This window comes from Suncus etruscus, chromosome 8 (assembly GCF_024139225.1).
Source record: "Suncus etruscus isolate mSunEtr1 chromosome 8, mSunEtr1.pri.cur, whole genome shotgun sequence".
Lineage (NCBI taxonomy): Eukaryota > Metazoa > Chordata > Mammalia > Eulipotyphla > Soricidae > Suncus > Suncus etruscus.
Window position 1 is genome coordinate 101,494,661 of NC_064855.1, and position 8,448 is coordinate 101,503,108.

Here is an 8,448-nt window from a genome sequence, read left to right on the forward strand (position 1 = left end):
AAGAGAGAGCTTTCTGTGCAGCTACGAATTAATCAAGAATGTTAAGCTCTACCTGTTCTTTTTCAGAATATTCTTTCACTTTTATCCCAATCATATTTGTCAAAATGCAGCACTTCATCATTTTTACCTGATTTCAAGTATTTTCAATCACTCTCCCTCCATAGGCTTTCCCTCTCAAATATAATCACGCTCGGGTTTTTCACTTCTTAAATATCATAACTATCACTCAATCTCATTTCTGTTTGACTGCACTATTCATTTTAGCTAAACTTGAGGTTGAATTCAGACAGCCATTCTGTAAAAATGCATGCAAATGTATTATCTTCAAAATATTATATCAGACGGCATAGAAGCAAAAGGTTAAAAGTAGATAAAGATACATGAGGTAAAAAGTAAAGGACATTTTTATCTTGTTAGCTTTGAAATTATCAAGCAAGATCCAACATTATGTTTCTTGTAGTATTTTGGGTCATAGACGGAGTTCAGAGTTTATACAATAGTAGTATATAAGAGAAACAAGCAAACTGTCAGAATGAGGTCCTCTAAAATGTTCTTTTACATAAAAAAGAAGAAAACTGGCAAAAAAAAAAAAAGATTGAAAATTAACTCTTTCATTACCCTGAAAATTTATCAAAGACAGCTACTTGGAAAAATTCCTGACTATCAGTGAAAGCAAATAAATTTTTAACATTTTAACTTGTGTTACTTATTCTGTTCTCCCAACTTTGTGTTTACAAAAATCCAGTGATCACTAAAATAATAAGAGCTTGCCTGGAATTCACAAGTACTAATACTAGTACTTCTAGTAACTACTAGTACTAATGCTAATATTAGTACTAAAATTAGGTTAAAACTCCATTCTGGTTTGTTTGTTAGTATCATTGTGGGGGCCAAACCCAATGATGCTCAGGGGTCACACCTGTCTATGCTCTAAGAAATCGCCCTTGGCTTGGGGGACCATATGGGGTGCCGGGGGATTGAACTGTGGGCAGTCCTAGGTTAGTGTGTGCAAGGCAAACACCCTACCTACCACCTGTGCTACAGCTCCATGCCCGAAACTCCATTATTCTTAATATTAAACGTAATGTTATCAGACAACTATTATGTACATATAAAGAATCCCATTTTCTTCATATTAATTACCTTTATTTTATCTGATCCAAATAACACAAACTATGATAATTATCTCACTTATAATGTTGGGAAAAATCAAATAAAATCATTTAATTTGCAGCCTCTGGAGTACTGGAAAACATTTGTGATTATAAAAACAATATAGAGAATAACCAGTGTTGATAAAAATGAAAAAAATGTAAACAATAATAATTATATAAATTTAGTCATAAAATTCAAAAAATTGAAAAATTTTCAGATTATTTTTCAAAAATTTTGTCAATTACACATGTTAAAAATTATTTATAAAAAGAAATAATTAGGAATGAAGATTTTATTTTATTATCACTGGAATTAAATTATGCCTGGTATCTTCACTCTTCATGCTCTTTCGAGTAAATAAATCATATGCAGCATATAAATGTCTCTTCATTATGCATCTAATTAACAGTAAAATGAAACAAAAATAATTAGTTTTAGTAAATTGGTTTATCATATTCTAAGTATAGATTCTGTAATCTTATAAAGCAAATATGGACTGATATTAAATATATTTTTCATGGGCTGAAGAAATAGAACAGCAGTATTCCATATGGTCCCCTAAGCCTGCCAGGAATGATTTCTGAGCAGAGAACCAGGAGTAACCCCTGAAAGCTACCAGTTGTAGCCCAAAAAACAAAAAAAAATAATTGTCATGAATACATAAAATTAACTTCAATTCAAATCTAAGCAAAACATGTGTAAGAAATATTAGAATTTTAAACCCTTTTTTAATTTTAAAAATGTAAGTGTTCTGAGAAAAGCAATTTCAGATAGTTTCATTTTAATCTGAATGTACACACATTTAGAAGTTAGAAGTATACACCCAGATTTTATATTATGACCTATTTTACTTAAAATATGCCCCTGCACTGTATAACAGTAAACAAGTTAACAGAATAGCATTTGGATAAGTAAATGATGTAGATACAGAAGATAGATAGAAAGTAAAAATATTTATACCCATGCAGGGCATTCAGCATAAATGGAAGTTCTAACATCATTTCTCTGGATAAATCAATGAAATTCTTCTTTAGGAGATGGGTATTTTTTTTTAGAAACTTCTCCATATTGGATTGCTTACTTTAGCTTTCTCTTTTAAATTATACAATTTCTAGTAAGCCTGAGCATCAAGAGCCTTCCTTTCTGCTAATGAACACTTTTCAGTGTTAGGATCAATGTTTTCAAACTTTTTAATGAGCTTTCAGAACTCTACAACAGCCTCTGATACATCATTTAAAATTATTTTTCCTTAACTGAAGTTTTCTTACAGAATGCTAATTTTTCAGGTGTGCATCCATGTTAGTATTCCAACTAGTTCTCAGTTAAATCCTCAGTACCCATTTCTTAGAGTTCTTTAATGTCATCCTCATCCAAACCGTAGTTAAAAATCACTTTTCTTTTCAAATACAGATTTTTTAGTTTTTGCAAAATACTCATTCTTAAAAATCATTCAAAGTCATGGAAGAAAACAGTGTTTTCTTTTAGATGTCACTCAGATAACTTTGGGGAAATTAATTTGATCCCAAAAGAATTTCTTGAAAATGTCCATGCTTAGATCCATTCAGAATATTCTTTATATCTATCAATTGCATTGATAGGCTGAAAAAAGACTATTCACAAATAATAGGGCCTTAAAAATACTATGATTTCTTGACCCATTATTTACAATAAAAGGTGATCTTTAAAAGAGAAATACAAAGCCGGAACAATAGCACAGCATTAAGTTTGTTTGCCTTGCATGCAGCTGACCCAGGTTTGATTTTTGGCATCCTGAATAGTCGTCTGAGCCTGCCAGGAGCGATTTCTGAGTGCAGAGTCAGGAGTAACTCCAGTGTGACACTGAGTGTGACCCAAAAAACAAAAAAAAAAAAAAAAGAAATACTTTGATAAGTGGGTGGTCATCAGAGATCACCCAAAATATACTTGAAACGACAAAGTAATATATATTTAAAGATGATTATGTCCAACACAAAGATTAGTGATTGCAATTAGAGAAATAAATACGGGGATGTTTGCCTTTCATGCGAAAGAACAGTGGTTCGAAACCCGGCATCCCATATGGTCCCCCGTGCTTGCCGGGGGCGATTTTCTGAACATGGAGCCAGGAGTAACCCCTGAGCACTGCCGGGTGTGACACAAAAGCCAAAAAAAAAAAAAAAAAAAAAAGAGCGAGAGAGAGAAATAAATACGCTGAATACTATCGTCAGTGAGTGAGGGATATAGAAAGCCTGTCTCAAATACAGATGGAAGATGGAGGAGGAAGGAGTTGGGGCATTTGTGATGGGAAGGTTGCACGGGTGAAGGGACTGTTCTTTTTTATGACTAAAACCCAACTACAATCATGTTTGTAATTATGGTATTTTAATAAAGATATTATTTACAATTTGTTTTAAAAATGATTGTTATTTTCAAGCAACACCCATTTTAATTAATAATTATTATAATACAAAAGTACATCTTGGAAGAATTGAGCCATTTCTAACACTTGTGCTTCTATTCCATGTTATTATTTATGTTTAATAGTCATGGAATTTTATTTTTATCAATCACAAGTGGTTTTAAATTATAGCATATTTAGTTCTGCTAACATATTTCTAAAAAAAATGAATGTTGCCTCTAATGAATGTCATTTAATGCATGTATTACTAGGATATTATGATCTTAACCCATATTTTCTCTGGCAAATAATTTATTCCCTAACCAAGTTATTAAAAATTCCGAGGCCTTCTCTCTAGCCTGGGGAGTGCTGGGATGCTTGGCAGGCCCCCAGCCTTCCCCCTCTTTCTCCCCTGGACTCCAGGCCTTCCCTGGGCGCTGGTCCAGGTGGACTCTATAGGGATCATCAGGCTTTCCCCCTACCTCTCCCTACACTAATGGTAATGCGCTTTGGGAGGAGGGCGGGTTGTTCTAGCACTGGTTTATGTTGGGACAGTCACTGGAAATTTTTTCTCCTTGGTCTCCTATTCATAGTATTGTATGCATATAGTTTATATATGTATAACATCTATCTTATATTGTGACTTTGATACTGCCCTACAAAGCTCATTTCTAATCTTTTACTGCCTCAGTCCCAACCCTTATTTCCTCCGATCTACCCATGTAGGTGCAGCTCATGACATGAAGCTCACCACATAGAGTGATGAGTGCAGCTAGAGAAATAACTACACTGAAAACTATCATAACAATGTGAATGAATGAGGGTAATAGAAAGCCTGTCTCGTATTCAGGTGTGGGTGAGGTGGTGAGGAGGGAGATCTGGGAAATTGGTGGTGGGAATCTTGCACTGGTGAAAGGGGGTGTTCTTTACATGACTGTAATCATACAACTACAATCATATTTTGTAATGACGGTGTTCAAATAAAGATAATTTTAAAAAAAATTACACCGCCAAATTCCATAGATCTTAATATTAGAGCTAGTACTTCAGCATTCATTTATAAATTAATAACACTTTTTGAACTAATTACAGATACATATTAATAAACATAACACAATAGAGTGACCATACCTTTACCTATTTTTGTTTTGTTTCGGTTTGGAAATATCACTCAGCTATACTCAGGGCTTATTCCTGGTTCTTTACTCAATGATCAATCTCAAAGGTTTTAAGAGCTCTTTTGGTCTATCAGATATCAAACCTGGGTCAACCACATTTTAGACGAACACATTAACTACTGTATTTTCTCAACAAGTCCTAAGGTTTTTCTTTACCATTGCAAATTATTTTTGGTCACTTATCACATTATATTTCTGAGATTATTATATTTCTTTGTTTATTCTTTAATTTGGTTATAGACTTTTTTTAACTGTAGGCTAAAGGGCATATTGGAACTTCCCTATGCAGATTATAGTAGGGCCAGAAAGGTAGCAGAGCAGGTAAAGTACTGGTCTTGCACACAGTTGACTCTGATTCAATTCCTATCATGCCTATTTGGACCTTCTGATCCAACTAGATTTGATTCCTGGGTGTAGTTACAAGTAAATCCTGACCCCTGCTGAATGTTGTGCCTCCCAAAACCCAAACAAACAGGTAAGATATTGGACCTTCTAATATTTATTTTTTTATCAGAATTTTTTTTCTTTTTCTTTTTTCCCCCATCCCAGTATCAGAATGTTTAATCTAACAGATACTGCATTATATTTTTTTTCTAAATGATTCTAACTATGGTGGTGTAGAAAACAAAAAACGATTTATTTATCCAATCTTGTTTCCATAAACATAAGATGATATTTTATATTCAATCACACAATATGACCATTCCAGGCACTATAAATAGTGGATTTTATATAGTGAGGAACCATAATGAAAAAAATATGAGATTAATTCCAGTGGTCCTCAAACTATAGCCCGCAGGCCACATATTGTGTTTGTATGTTTTGTTTCTTCATTGCAAAATAAGATATATGTAGTGTGCATAAGAATTCGTTCATGGGCCCGGAGAGATAGCACAGCGGTGTTTGCCTTGCAAGCAGCAGATCCAGGACCAAAGGTGGTTGGTCGAATCCCGGTGTCCCATATGGTACCCCGTGCCTGCCAGGAGCTATTTCTGAGCAGACAGCCAGGAGTAACCCCTGTGCACCGCCGGGTGTGGCCAAAAAAAAAAAAAAAAAAAGAATTCGTTCATAAGTTTTGTTTTTACTATAGTCAGACTCTCCAATGGTCTGAGGGACAGTGAATTGGCCCCCTGTTTAAAAAGTTTGAGGACCCCTGATTTAAACATTAGAAATAGTAGAACTACCAAGACCTGTGGTGAACAGGAAAAGCATGAGGCCATTTTCAGAGTAAAACGATCCAAGGTTATAATAAGTATGATGACACTTAAAAATATAAATGTGGGATCACATTGTTATTTCTCATTTTGATACACCAAAATGTTGCTCTGTAACAGATGACAAATAATGCTAAATTTTCTTTAAAAGTAGGAATTTCTGTGTAATTTTTTTCAACAGGAGTGGTGATGGCATCTTTCCATTCTCTCTCCTCAATTATTCTTCTTTCTCTTTTCAATTTAGAAACCTCATTTCTTTAGCCATAGACCAAGAGTTTTCATTTTCTATTCATTATCATTATTACTAATATGACATATACAGCTATAATCATCCAATACAAATACTTCTTACTCCAACTTCTTTTACTACACCTAATATCTCTTGGTTGGAACAGAAGAGAATGCCTATTGTTATAAAACAGATCAGCCACTGCCTTTTCTTATTAATACTTTAGGAGGTTCATTTATATCTGCTTTTAGTAGATTCAATAAATTGGATTAAGAGTCATCATGACTGCCATGTATTGGTCCCCCTAAGGACTAAGCACTGCTTAGGTATTCTCTAACCCCTCAAATTATTAAAAAAAATAAGTCACGGACTATTAAGACAGTAGTAGAGGTTCATGGTTATATTGGTGGTAGTGATGTATTACAGTAAAATTAGTATACAAGTACAATAAACTTCCACACTTTTGTAACCATTTACATACATTTTAATGAAAATAAAATTTAAGGGATCAACATTATCTAATTTTTATAGATTCAATATATTTACTTTTATTTTTAATTTATCACTTTGAACATTATATTCTGATAGAAAATATAAGAGTGCATTAAATATAAGATATATAGAATTCATGTGGTTTTTTTTGGGGGGGGCACACCCTGTGACGCTCAGGGGTTACTCCTGGCTCTGCTTTCAGTAATAGATCCTGGCTTGGGGACCATATGGGACACCAGGGATCCAGGGATCAAACCAAGGTCCATCCTAGGTCAGCCTCGTGCAAGGAATATGCCCTACCACTGCCCTACCACTCTGGCCCTTCTTTTCTTTCCTTAATGCTGATGAGAGTTACATTTTAAACCTCTTGGTTACAGCTGTTTGCAAACTTCACATACAGTTATCTTGATAAGGAGGCTGTTGTATTAGGATAATGACACTCTAATGAGAGAAAAACACATGCAAATGTGGAGAACAACAATTAGGAACTAATATCCAACTTGTATCCACTCCCATAGGGCAGTTCTGTGCACTCAAACTGTTTGAATACCATTTAAAATTCATCCCTGAGCTGGTTTACTTATGGTGAAAGGAGAAGCTGGGAACTTCTGTGTTTTACAAAGGTGATGTTATAAAGGTAAATCTATGGTCTGTGTAAAAAGCTCTAGGTGCAAAGAAAAAATTATTTTTTGACTTCAGTATAGTTATCTGATAATGAATCTATTTTACACAAATTATCAATAGATATTGCATAATATAGTCTATTCCAAAACAACTAAAGGGAAAATAACAAGTGTTTTATGCTTTTTCATGTTCTCTAAGCTGAACATAACTTCTGTACCCTCCCCCCCCGCAGACATAACTTTTTTTGGATAAGTTTTGCCACATATTCAACATATTATTTTAAGTGAATAATGCTGTTATGTATATATATGATTCTTACCTATGTGCATGAAATTGTCTTATAAGTATATTATTTGTGTAGTAAATTTTGACAAGAGAAAAATCTATATGTTATAAGCACAATAAAAATATGGTTATATTGACAGGTATGTATGTTTTTGCTTTTATGTCTTATTTACATTTAAACATTGAGTGCATAGTTTATTTCGTTTGTTAGTTTTAGGTTTAATTTTTTTTTATTTTAGGTTTTGCAGCAAAATATCCAGAAGTCTTCAGGACTTACTCCTGCCTTTGTTTTGGGGGATCACATCTGATGATGCTTCAGAGATTATATTTGTGCCAGGGACAAAAAACAGGTAATACATGAAGAACAAGTGCCTTACCATTATACTTTGGGTAACTGAATTTGCTCAAGGTTATAAAATACAAATAATGTAATGCATATTGTCAAAGAGTATCTTCAAAAATTAGATGTTTTTTTTTTGTTTGTTTGTTTGTTTTGCGGGGTTTGTGCCACACCCAGTGATACTCTAGTGTTACTCCTGGCTCTGCACTCAGAAATCACTCCTGACTTGGGGGACCATATGGGATGCCGGGGATTGAACTGAGGTCCTGGGTCAACGGGTTCAACCTGGGTCAGCTGCCTGCAAGACAAACACCCTACTGCTGCACCATCACTCTGGCCCAAATTATGTTTTTTTTAAAGTTGTAACACACCTGGTAATTTTAAGATCAGACTCCTGGTCTTTTGTCAGGGAATTCTTGTGTTGCTAGATGACATTTGTAGTTCTCAGGATGGAACTGAAATTAGACAGATACAAGTACAAAATTAGTGCCTTAAACCTTGTACTATCTTTCTGGCCTGAGGTTACTAGCCTTTTATTATTTCACATCCCAATG